This window comes from Dermacentor silvarum, unplaced genomic scaffold (assembly GCF_013339745.2).
Source record: "Dermacentor silvarum isolate Dsil-2018 unplaced genomic scaffold, BIME_Dsil_1.4 Seq905, whole genome shotgun sequence".
Lineage (NCBI taxonomy): Eukaryota > Metazoa > Arthropoda > Arachnida > Ixodida > Ixodidae > Dermacentor > Dermacentor silvarum.
Genome location: NW_023606951.1, coordinates 130,183 through 143,876, shown reverse-complemented (window position 1 = coordinate 143,876; position 13,694 = coordinate 130,183). Strand labels below are relative to the sequence as shown.

Genomic DNA, 13,694 nt, shown 5'->3' with positions numbered 1-13,694 from the left:
TCAGAGACGAATCTAGTTCGTTTTTCCATTGGCAGGCCAATTTGATTGAGTTATAACATGGTTTCAAATACATGTATCTCTTGGAAATGTCAAGGGGAATTGCATTTACTTCGTTATATCCATTATTTAGTTATAGGTCATTTCGTTATAGCGAGGTTCGAGTGTATAGGTAAATCAAAAAGACCTAATGTGTTGCTTAATTATGCCGGCCAATGTATTGCTGAACGAACGGGAAAGGTATAGGACTGTTGGTGATAGTTTCAGTCATGAGCCGTGAAACGTGCTTCTGCGGTTGAGTTAAAAGCCTGCTTGCTGTGTAATGAGAAAATTGCACAAATACAAAAGAAAACAGTAGGAACACGATTCATTTTTTTTCTCCGGTGTTGTTTTACACAAAAGTGAGCACTAAAAGTGGTAGAGCATATGCTGTCCAAAGGTAGGACACCTACAGATGCACAGGTCCAAAGATCAGAATGTACAAGTCTGGAACTCTCGCAGTTCTCTTTCAACAATCACTGTCACAACACGCATATCCAGCAACCCATTCTCTTGCGATCTGGGTTCTGGTAACGCTGCCTTGCTGTTTTCCATATACATGATCTTATGCGGGATGTTACTGCAATCTTTTACAATGCATGACATATTTTCTTATTAACACAACATTGGGTACTGATCTAAGTCATCACATCACTCCTTCATGAACAATGTTAATATGAATTCTGCGAATCGGGCAACTATATATATAGTACACTGCTCTTATTTTTGGGGGCAAATTCGCAAATTTGATTCTCACGTAGAACTACATTTGAGCAGGTACAGTCAGGCGTCGTCACGGCCTCCTTCACTTTTGGACGATCGATAAATTTGTCAAGTTGGTGAGCGTGGGAACTAAATCGTCAGTCCCGCCACTCTTGAAACTTAGTCGGTCACACCGTGATGCTATTATCAATGGGCTTTCAAGCAACACGTATGGTCTTCTAAAGTGCGTCGTGTTGTCCCACTGTGAGCTGATCTAACCAGTCGTCCCAGTGCGTGCGGTCTTCAGACATCTGTCCAGGGATAATCCTTCTTCATCCGGCGAGCCACTTGTGAGAACTTGACGTCGATGGGGTCGGTCTGGTCGTAGAGCGACGGAGCCTGGAGGAAAATTCCTGCCGTGCCGACAACGCAGGCGATTGTGAAGAGCCAAAGAAAGAGCCGATCCAGGACCATGGCGACGTACTTCCAGTCCTCGCGGATCTGCACAGAGGGACAAAAGAAAGTCAAAGGGGTGTAGCAGACGGTTCGTACAGAAGTCAAAAGAGACGCCGACCCTTTAGTTACGCTACAGCATGGAGCGCTGCTGGCTTGACGGTATTGATATGCCGCCAACGGGCAACGCACAGAAGCACACCTTACGAGGCCTGTCTCAAAGTTCGTGCAGTGAGTCAGCAAAAAAGTGGGAGTGTAGCGGCGCCGCTTTCCCACTCTTTCAACTCGAAAGGACCTGGTCGACTTCTCGTACGAGCCGGACTTCGGCATGGCAAGGTATAATTTATTCGTGAACTTTTTGTGCTACCCTTTTTAGTCTGTCGAGATTGAGATCGACGAACAGACGGAACAAAGGATTAATATCAAGTTTCTTGTGAAATTGGGGAAAGAGTGGCGCAGAAATGCATCAAATTTTTCTAAATGCCTGGGAAAGGATGCCCCAAAGGAAACAACTGTATTCAAGTCGGTCCAGCGTTTTCGGGAAGGCCGTGAAACAGATGGAACCAGTGTATCGGTTCTAACGGGGAGTATTTAGAAGGTGGGTGACTGGGCTAGTTGGTTATTCATACTGGTAATACACAGCGCGAGAACAAAGGTTCAGCGCTTGTCCGTGTCTGCTATTCGTCCCCGTGTTTGTTCTCGCGCTGTGTATTACGAGTATTTAGATGGTGACCACATCGGATGTATCTAAAAATTTGTGAAATATTTTTTTTATTTTAAACGTACTGCACAAACTTATGGGTCAGACCTCGTACGTTTTCAGCTACTTCCTCGAATCCGCAACTTGAAGTCAGGCAAAAGTGTTGCGTTGCGTGAGGAACAGGTCGCACCGCACCCGGGTGCGATTTAACGTGCGCTCGGTGCAACATTGTAACCCGTCGCGCGGTGGCAGAACAGTTGGTAAGTTGGCTATGTGTGTGTGTTACCTTGGACGTAAATTGTGCCGTGTGCCTGTGAAGACGCTGTTGCGGGAGTATTACATTGACAGCCGAGCTTTCGAAGCACAGTGCCTTGATACCGCCTCTCTCGGCACTGACTTCGAAGCAGCCGTGATCCGAAAGTAAGATGCACATGTTGAGGAAAATTTTCGATGGTTTGCTACCGAATATTATCATTAAAAGTGGGAGGTATGTATGTATAAAGAGAAGCAGAGTTGGCGTATCTGGCATCTACTTTCCTGCCTCATCGTTTAACAAGAACCCCGTCACAACGTTTACAAACACGCGGTTCATATAAAGACACGCACGCTCTCGAAGTCGTCGTTGTTGTCAATGTGCTGCGCGATGAACATGGCATTGTGGATAGCTCGCTCGATGTCCCCAGGCGGCTGATCTCCAACCACGGGGTCTGCTTGCGCAGCCCTTGCGGCCGCGCCAACAGCAGTGGCTCCGGCAGGATCATAGAATCGTCCACGTGCGCGTTGCCCTGGTGTGCCGACTTGGCCGACGACGAGGAACCTTCGTCCACCTGCGAACCAATGACAGACTCCCTTGAAGCCACAATCCATATACTGAAGTTCCCTGCTCGTTTTAAAATCTCCCGCGCTTCCGCAAGCGCGGGGGGGGGGGGGGGGGGGGACCCTGCTTAGAAGTTGCTCCCTACCAGATGCAGAAAGCGACAGCCTCCGTGTAAAGGTGATACAGCAAGGCGTCGCGCATGGCGTCATGATAATTAAGGGCGAACTTTTTATTATTTCTGTGTACTTGTCCTTTGTCAACGACTTGAACTAGGAATACTGAACGCACACATATACTTCGTGACAATGAAGTGAAATCTGCTTCGAGCGTGCAGAAGGGGTGAGAGAGGAAGAATTGCGCGCAAGAGATAGTGACATTATAAAAAGTGCGTATGTGCGCCAAGTCTACACGGGACAACGTGCATACTAGATGATGATCGATCGAAAAAAGCTGGAAGGCGTTTCAATGTCTAGTTGAAGTCGTTGGAAGACAATGTCTTCCTGGGCGAGTTGGGCATGAGAATAGTGTATAAACCGCATGATTTATTGCAAAGCCTCACTCTAGCGACGAAGCTTGATCGACGTCAAATAGAGCTTGAATCGCCTTCCAAAATTTTCTCATAAGTTATCATCATCATCGTCACAATCACCGTCATCATCATCATAGTATCACGTACTAAGTGGCCCCAGTTGTACATACCCAGTGGCCCCAGTGACACTTATATTTAGACTTCGCTATTTCTGATCACGAGAAAGAAATTTACAGAAGAATAAAATGGGTTGGAGTGCATACGGCAGGCATTACCAAGTCTTGACTGGGAGCTTACCACTGTCGTTGAAGAGAAAAGTGTACAATCATTGCATTCTACCGGTGCTAACATAGGGGCAGAAACTTGGAGGTTAACAAAGAAGCTCGAGAACAAGCTAAGGACCGCACAAAGAGCGATGGAACGAAAAATCTTAGGACTAACGTTAAGAGAAGGAAGAGAGCGGTGTGGATCAGAGAACAAACGGGGATGGCCGATATTCTAGTTGACATTAAGCGGAAGAAATGGAGCTGGGCAGTTCATGTAATGCGTAGGATGGATAACCGGTGGACCATTAGGATTACAGAATGGATACCAAGAGAAGGAAGCAGCAGTCGAGGTCGGCAGAAACCAGATGGGATGATGAAGTTAGGAAATTTGCAGGCGCAAGTTGGAATACGCTAGCGCAAGACAGGGGTAATTGGAGATCGCAAGGAGAGGCCTTCGTCCTGCAGTGGACATAAAATATAGGCTGATGATGATGATGATGATGATGATGATGATGATGATGATCTTCTGGATCGGGCCACGAAGGAAGCTAGAAACGGGTCAAAACAGACATATAACGATACGGAAACGTGGTGGTAACTTGCCAAGGAAGACATTGTCTTCAATATCATACCAGCATGGAGGCCAACTTGCCACGTTCGCCAAAAGCCGTGAATGGCAGCGTTATCAAGACGAGACTCTAGTGAACCACATTGGTGGGACGTAATTTATAAACCTTTTCATTCCCAAGAAATTAGCATAGGCTAGCTACCTGAGTAGTTTTGTTCAAGGTTTCGTCGTTGCATATTATTACGTATACCGTTATTTCGCGCGAATGGCTTCGCAGAATTCTGTTCCCTAATGCGAACGTTACACTTGAACAATCCGCCGTGGCACGGAGTCGTGGAACTAACGGATTGACTGCCCATGTCACTGGACGGCTCCGACAACGAGAACTGTACAGTTGGTTGATTCTAGAACATTGTAGGTGCACCTTGTGCCACATAAACGCGAGGCGGTGGACAAAGTTTCGCAACATGCCGTGCGCACTCGTGTATGCTATGTCTCAGTTTGTGCTCGGCATGTCCTCTTCAATGTCTCGCGTCGTAGCACACTTGCATCTACGATCTCCGGTGAATATAGTAAGTGGAAAGGTATGTCGAGTTGATGCCCAGCATGTTGGAAGGTTAAAGGAGAGCGATATTTAGAGAGAAGAGGCAAGTGTTTATAAATTCACGTGTACTCGAGGAGGAACAGCGTATCAGGCGCTCGAGCAAGAACTCGTGCTCCTGCGACTTTCTGGACCACTTATGAACGAGGCCCACATTCAAAGACTCGTCGTTAAATAGGCCCTTGTAGAGCGTATCACTCACCTCTATGCGGTACTGCGGCGGCCGCATGAGCAGCAGACGCGGCATGAGGTGCACGAAGAGGCGGCGCACCCAGGGCGCCATGCGGTGCGTCGACGGCGATCGAAAGTGCACGTTGAGCACGGCAATGGTCACCAGCACCGAGACTGTGACCAAGATCATGGTGAACACCAGGTACTTGCCCAGTAGCGGCATGGCCAGCGACGTGGGCGGGATGATCTCGGCCAGCACCAGAAGAAGAACGTCAGCGACAGCATGATCGATATCGACAGCGACACCTGCGTTTTAAAGCCTGTCACTGGGGGGACCATTCAAAGAACGCGGTGTCTGCTCGGACCACATACATTCAGTTACCTTTACCTGTCTTTCCCCCTTACTGCGGTGAGGAGTAGCAGTTTCGGGAGACACTTTTCCGACCGGCCTCTCCTCCTTCCTCCTCTGCTTCAAATATCTATCTATCTATCTATATATCTATCTATCTATCTATCTATATATCATCTATCTATCTATCTATCTATCTATCTATCTATCTATCTATCTATCTATCTATCTATCTATCTATCTATCTATCTATCTATATCTATCTATCTATCTATCTATCTATCTATCTATCTATATATCTATCTATCTATCTATCTATCTATCTAATGCCTTGCTAAACCCATGGAGGGAAAGAAAAAATAGGAGTCACGTTTTTCACGTTTTTGAAGCCGGAAGTGCAGCCGTATTGGTGTGCCATCTGCCTTTGCGCCTCCAATCAGCTCGCCGGAGCGGATAGGCGCGAGCATTGAAGTTCTATTGCTACAAGCCGCCGGAAGTGTGTGCTGCTGACGCGCATCAGAACCGCGCCTGCGAAACTTCTATAGCAGTTCTAGCGAAGCAGACGCGTGGCACGTTTACTGAAACAGCTGCGTTTTACTGAAACAGATTCACTATTGCGGGGGAAAAACGGAAAAAATAAATCTTTGCTTGTTAACCCTAAAATGCATGCAAAGGTCGCCTTCATTGGCTAGCGCTGGATCTAGAGGAGCTCTACTGCCTAAGTTCCTGCCTGAACACTTGACAATAAAGATGGCTGTAGTTCAGTCTGCGACAACTGAGACGGGACTGTTGCATTGGAAATTGTAGTTGCGCGCTGAAGTTATTATAGGTATCTTTGCGTTGCTACGACTGTTTTGGCGGTACGACGGTGTCATCGCAGTCAGTCCCTAACGTTTTCCCGACTTCCAACTTCTAACTTCACTCTCATTAGCCACCAAAATTAAGCGACTGGTGATCGGCCTTTAACGATGCTTAATGAAATGACTGACGGACCTTTTCGCCGGAGTCCGAAGGCAGGTAGAAGACGAGGACGGATAGGCAGGAGATGCCGACGCAGGGAATGATGAGGTTGACGGTGTAGAAGAGCGTCTTGCGGCGCAGCGTGATGTTGAAAGTGATGTCCGGGTACGGCTGCTCGCAGCACGAATAGAACTTCTCGCGCCGCATGGCCGGCACGGCCATGATGTCCCACTCGACGCTCAGGTAAAACTCGGTCAAGTCGATGCCCACCGGTACGATGTTCGTGTCCGGAATCTCGCTCACGTGCTTCAGGTCCACCTGCACAGCGAAAAAAAGCACGTATGAGGAGTCGTTTAATGTCGGAGGCGAGATAGAAGTCAACGGTATCAACCAAACGGAGCATGAGCAGTTGTTCCCTGCATGAGCCCTTTCTATGCCCTTCCTTACGTTTCTTCAAACAGTTGACAGTCACTTTAGCATACGCTAAAGAGGATGAAGGCCAAAGCCTGCGTGCTCACGAGACATTCATTAAATTACTTGACATTCTAATTCGCATGCGCTGTTACTTCCTATTACTTTTCTCCCACTAAAGGTCGTCGGTTCCAGTGCCTTACCTACCTTTACTTTAATAACTGTGCCTAAATAATTCGCCCTAATCAACACCAAAGGCCTCGAATTAACACCAAGCCCTGGTTCGAGTACCTTAATTAACTATATCTTATTAACTGTGCCTTAATTAATATCGCCTTGATTAACACAAAAGGTCATGGGTTCGACTGCCACCAAAGGTCGAGGGTTCGAGTCCCAATTTTTGTGCCACTGAATTTTGGTGCCATTGAACTTTCCGGACGCTCAAATTTTCGACCCATGAGCCATCTAATGCTTTCGCCTCAATAAAGCAGTTGGTAGACAGCACTTGTGCCGTTCAGTCTCAACTTGTGACCGTGTCCTAATTTTCGCGGTTTTTCCGCCATGAACGGCTTTGTCACGTCGATGAGGCGCCATGAGCACAGAGCGCGATACGCGAGTGGATCCGTGGGCGCGAAGGCAGTTCTTGCGGTGCGGGTTGACCGCGACGAGTTCGTGGGGTTGGGGACAAAGGCTGGGCTCGCGTGTAGCGTTCGCGTTAACGGGGCGCGCAATTATTTAACGAGGGGCTCATTTAGTTTGAGGTGAATGCGCTCCCGCTGTGGACTCGGTGGGGGGCCTTGCATTGTATATTGCACAAGCGTGGAAAAGGTTGCAACGTGCACGGGCAACGTCACGTGTGTGCAGTTTTTCGCGTGTGCATAGTTCGTACGCTGACACAACGGTCTCTTGTTTTTCTGCCTGTTAAGAGGGTCTGTTCTGTTACTGTATTGCTCGCTGAGTTTCGTTCTTGTTTGTTCTTCTCGAATGGGCCTTGCGTGTCTCGGGATTCGCGGAAAGGGAGGCGCACGGTAAATAGGTGAAGCGCACGATCAAACAAGGGAGTCGGGGAACTTGGCTGGAGCTGCTGGGACTGGTCGAGCGTGTGGCCGGCACGCTTCGGGGCCGGATAGTTGCGCGGAAGAGTTTGGACATGCGTGCATACGCTTGGACATTGAAGATAATCTTATCGCCAGAGATCAGATGAAGTCAGTTGCTTAATTAATTGGTCGATGTGATCAAATACCGTTTTCTCGAAGCTTCTGGCCAGCTACCTCGAGTCGGTACGCTGAAGGGATCAACACCTTCTCAATGTACGGCACGAGGCTAGAAGATACCATCAACATCGCCGCCTTTCCGCCGCCTGTACCAACTCGTTACATACGTCTACAACGAGCGTAACCCCCCGCACATTTTCTGTTTGTTTTGATTATTGGTTTTCTATTTTTGATACAGAATAATTTAGGAAGTGAAGTTCCAGTGGCCCAGACGTGGTAACTTTGGCAGTTAACTATACCTTCGCTTCTGCGATTTAATCGTTTACACTGCAAATGCTCAACCCAAAATTTCTTTTATGTCCACTTCCAGAACTTCTTTTTTCATCGGCGGCCGTACTGGAAGGGAAGGGGCGGTGGTTTCAAACGAGAGCGCCATAGTCTTGGGACATCACAGGTGGCAGCTAAATAGCTGAAATATTTCTCTTCGCCAGTCATCACCCTTCATTCATTTAACAACTCATAGTTTGGAAAAGCCAGCTTGTTGGCAACATTTCCAATCCTGTAAATAATAAATAATAATAAATAAATAAATAAATATAAATAATAAATAAATAAAATAAATAAATAATAAATAAATAAATAAATAAATCGGGACGTCTATACTAGCTGAGGTCACCTGGAATCCGTCGTAGGTCCAGGATCCGAACTTCATGAAGCAGTCCTGCTTGTCGAACGGGAAGTACTGCACGTCGATCTGGCAGAAGCTCTTGTATATGGCCGGTGGATTCCACACCACCCGGCCGTCCTCGTGAATTATGGCTTTCGTCATGATGGTCACCTCGTAGTTGCCGTCAGCACTGCGCATTAGCGGGAGATAAAACGCCTGCCAACGATTCGCTCGACTCTACAACACGGACAGTTTCGGTCGAAATTATGCACACCTAATATACACTTTTTTTAATTGCGCACCCCTTTATTGCGTAATTTTAGCACATGAAATAATCGTCATAAATGCCGTGTGATAATGGTGTCAAGAAAGAAACATCATACCCTTGCTTTATCGCAGGGTCTTTCACGCGGAGTAACGTTTTCGAAAAGGAGTTTTCCTATAGTCTAATTCCCATCCCTTTACTGCAAAGTAATTTACACCCGCAAGGGTGCTTCGAACTGTCTATATGGCTCATGTCTCCATACCCTTGATGAACGTTAATTTTCTTAAAACACTCGTACAATGAATTGCTCCAATATTATTACGCCTTAGTTACGTAAATAAAGGCATTTCTAACCGACATAAATGTAACAAGAGAGCCTTTCGAAGGGAAAAAAATGAAATTCTGGGGTTTTCACGTGCCAAAGCAATGATCTGATTGGCATGCCCTATAGTTCTGGATTAATCTTGACAACCTGGAGTTCTTTAACTTGCATTTCAATCTAAGTGCACGGGCGTTGTTGCATTTCGCCCGATTCGAGTTTCGCCCATCGAAGCCGCGGCCACGAGCTCAGCAGCGCGAAGCCATATCCACTATGCAACTATGGCGGGCACTTTTGAGTGGAAGATGGCTTTCCTTCTTGGCATATGACATTCTAAAACGAGCTTATTTGTTACAAGTTTAATCGCATTCTAAACGAGCCTTTGAGTTGAGCATTCTAAGAAATCTATTTTTGTGGACATAGCACATCGACAGAGGTTGATGTGCCAACTCTAGAACGTCATACTTTATTAACGAATCGATGGGCATTGTGATCGGAACAACCTAGCTGCAGAGACCTTGTGACAGCAGCAACAAACCCATAAATACAGAGTAAACGAAAACGATTTATAGTTTATATCCCCGGATCACAAGAAAGAAAAAAGGAACAAAGGGATTACTTCCAAATATTGCGCACTAAGTCCACTGTGCGCAGTCGTATAGCGTTCATGAGAGAAGGTGCGCTGCTAAATCGTTACGCGTTAAAATTCGACGCATGCGCAGGGCTGCGGCAAACTAAGTGGTTAGCGATGTGTGACCCACTTGTTGTAGAGGACAATGTCAGGGAGCCATATTTGTTCCGCAGGTACGTAAGTTCAGTGACCCCCGTACTCCTGCGGGTCCCACTTGAGCTTGTGGTCCGACCATTCCTGCGGAAAACCATTCAATGGTGCGTTGACGCTACGGGTGTTAAGTGCTGGAGTGGGAAGGCTAATCGCTAATGTCTAAAACGTGGTAGTCATGACGTGTTTCCGGCTCTACAATCACTTCCGGCTCCTGCAGCCAGTAAAATCAAAACCTTAGCGATATATTTCTGGTACTTATGAAGAGTCAGCCGTCGCTGGGGCGTGGATTTCTATACCATCTATTGGTAGCAAAGGCTGTAAGCATTGATGCAGTTAATACATGCCAGTGTTATGCTGCATTATGCATACAACAGTTACGTATGGAAGGCTATATACTGGAGATGGTTTTTGTTACTGAGTTACGTGACTGATCGACCTAAATGGTGTTGAAGCATCTTTTTTAAAAGCCCGAACGGTTAGTGACGGTCTCTAGACGTGAACTTTTTTGTTGTCCGCCCCAATGTATTTTAATCCATGTTTAGTGTTCGCACGCAGCAGATAACGATCCATTTCTCTAAACAAACAGCGTGTCGATCGCCACAAATTTCGGTGCAAGCTGAACGTTTTACCTGCATGCATGTTGCGAGAAAAAAAAAAAAAAAACGGTCGTAATACTTCAACGAAGCGCATAAGAGCTAGATACTTCGGAGGAACTTGTGCTACAGCTCTGTCGTTAATTTGGAATTACGACATTCGTATTATATAACTGTATAAATTTGATATAACGCGCAGCATAACGACAAAAAGAAAAGAAGAAACAAAAGTATGTTCCTATGTTATGTATAGCGCGTGATTGCTGTTGTGGTACACGGTGTATTCCAACGAGCATCTGATTGTCACCTATATTGTAGATGTATACTGTTCCGACATGTACTCAATGGGCGCTCAATAAGTTGTTCGGCAAGTTCTGTGCCGTGCAGAGCGAGAATTCACAGGCAGGTACGATGTGAGTAACGTGATGTGCGCACTTACCTGGTTGACCCAAACGTTGGTTGTCATTATCTGGTTCTTTAGGTTCTACAAAGAAAGAGAAATAATAGAAAAAGACGAAATTCAATAACCCATTGCACATTGAACGATGCGCAACAAATACATAACAGCAGATGCACTCTAATTTTTTCGCCTCGCTATCGATTGTGTCGCGTCGTTTGCTATTACCCCATATGTATAGCTCTTCCTTCCTTTGATGTATACGCGGAAAGCTTGTTGTATTTTAGCGTTGTCACAACGAATTTTGGCTCGTACGGATGCCGGATGCAATGCGTTTCCTTGCCTATTATGCTAATACGACCTGCGTCAACAGTTTTGTGACTTGCCTTTCGAGATAGTTCTGTTTTTGCTTAGGGACGGCTTCATTATAGTAGACAGCCGAGGTCTTCGTTCTTAATTTCCTCATTCCGTCTTAGCGTACTGCTGTTAACAGAAAGTTAGAACGACCTCACTTAGGTCGTTTACCGTTCGTTTTCTAAGCCTCGCTACTTAGCTTTAGAGGACGCGTGTGCGCTGTTTGACAAGGATAGTGAACTAACAAAAGCGAAAAATTGGAGTGTGAGGCGTGCTGGTTCTTTCCACGAACAATACGTGTAGAGCTCTGAACCAAAAGAACACTACAGTTTATGCCGTATTTATCATTTGGTTGCTGCTATATCTAGTTGGTTATATAATGAAAGGTATATAGACACAATACCACAGGGTGGTCATTGTGTCTTTTCGAAAATTAGGAGCAGCAGTGGATACTTTTTTCATTTTTCCGGACACTGACATTCGCTGCAACCTTCGCTCAGAGGAACGAGTCTATATATCCTAAAATTTGCCTTGGAAGTGGTGACAGCAGCTCAGAACGTAGTCGTGCCAGAAGCACGTCTCACTGTACCCGGAGACGAAGTAGATGGGGAGATGTCAGAAAACGCCGTTGGCCCATCGTCGAACAAACAACACTGGGCCGGCAGCTACAGAGCCTCTGTTATTTTGGCGACAAGGTGCGGCAAGCGAGGGTTACGGCCAGAACATGATGGTGGTAAACCTGACCACATGGCACGGTGAGCGTCAAGAACGCAGCCATGAATGGAAGGAGGGAGGATCTGGAGCACTTGTGGGCGTCTGTCTCGTGCTTCTTTTTTTCTGGAGTAGCGTCGTTGCGTTCTTTGCGAGCGCTGCAATGCATCAATTTTCGTATACGGAATCGAGTTACCTTGTTCCGAGTAGCGCGAACCGGACCCGGACTCAAGGGAGGCGCTAACGCGCACAGAGAGACAACGGGCAGCGATACATGTATAGGACACGGACACCGTATGCGTGTCCACTTCTTGAGCCCGAGTGGCGTGCGCGCTACGCTAGAAGGCTTTCGCGGCGTGCGTTCTTCGCGCTCATCATGCCGCCGATGCACATCCCGCAGCCGTCGTATAGGCGCGGCGCATGTCGCGAAACGTACCACATCGATGAGCTGGGAGAGCTTGAGGCCCATGCGCACGGTGAGCCGGTCCGAGTTGTTGCTCACGGGTCGGATGAGCCGGTTGTAGCTGCTCATGAGGTCATCGTAAAGCCGCTTGGCGTCCGGGTTCCCCAGGCAGGAGCGGGGCGCGCAGAGCGCTAGCAGAGCCGCGACGAGCCTCCGCCGGCCCCGCCATGGATGGAGAACCACGTCGTGCGCCGCCGCGCCGTCGGCCGGGGAACGACCACGACGCCATCGCCGCCCTCCTCCGCTCCGCGTCTTCGTCCACGCGCTGCCGACGTATCCCCCGGAGCATCGATCCGCTGCTCCCGCATCTCCCGACGGAGAAGGAAGAGGATTCGGGAAAAGGAGGAGAGTTTGCCGGCGGCGATCGGCCTCTGCCGGCTGCCGGCAACGCGTCTACCGGAAACATTTAGAAAAGCGGCGATGACAGCTCGGGAGACCCACCCTGAGAGCACTTGGCAGTCGAGTGGTCAGCGAAGCACCAGGATATAGCCAATTACGGCCAACAACAACCAGTTGCGACCGAACGTTGCGCTGCTACCCGACATACGGAAGCGTGCGGGAATGCGAAGGAAAACGAAGTCAGATTAACGCTTACGCCGTATGAAAATTGGATGAGGCATCTCAAAGAGAAAATATTCTGAGTGAAAGCGAACCGACATATTTAAGAAAGGAAGAAGCAGACTAATGCTAGTATATTAAATTAAGGCTAACATGATAACATAAATACGTTTGGATAGGTAGTGCACGGTAGAGTGCCGGCGTTTTTAAAACAGGGACGGACATACACTGGTCCTATGCTTTCTATTCTCTTTAGTGTTACGTACTTACTTTTCAAATAAAATTTCCGAGGAACCCGGGTATCACTGAGTAATAGCAGTTGTAGAAGTGGTTTCAACAACCGCCGAGAGAATGAACGGCATTACAGCGATAAAATAGAACAATTTTGTCTTGCAGTAACGCTCGCTATGATGTAAGGCTGATCGATTTCAAAGAGCGAGGCGTGCAAAAAAAAAAAAAAGTGTAACACAATGTCTGAGGCAAAGATACCAGCCTCAGAAGCATTACTTTTGGTTTTGAAGGTTTAGTATTTTCCGCATTGGTGTCCTCCCCATTAATTTAAGATTTGTGCACGTGATCGACGGCTCTCGAAAAAAAAAAAAAAACCTACGGTGCTGTCACGAGCTTGCACGTCCACGCAGATGCGTAGAGACGCAGACGGACACGCCTACAACGAACCAGGGAAAACAAACGTTTTCCAACACTGTTTCGCAGCCGCGCCTGCCGCGGCGTGCCGCAGCGCGGCGCTTGGCAATATCGCTCGGCGGCCGCGCGCGCGACTCTCCCTCGCCCCGCGGAAGAGGAGC

At 47.5% G+C, this 13,694-nt stretch overlaps 1 protein-coding gene and 1 pseudogene across 3 annotated transcripts in view; one reads left to right on the top strand and one right to left on the bottom strand.

Moving 5' to 3' along the window:
• Positions 1-13,694, top strand: part of LOC119435775 (ubiA prenyltransferase domain-containing protein 1 homolog) — a 179,407-nt gene that overhangs the window by 93,707 nt on the left and 72,006 nt on the right. The window lies entirely within an intron of this gene.
• LOC119435779 (acetylcholine receptor subunit alpha-like 1) lies at positions 762-12,677 on the bottom strand (annotated as a pseudogene).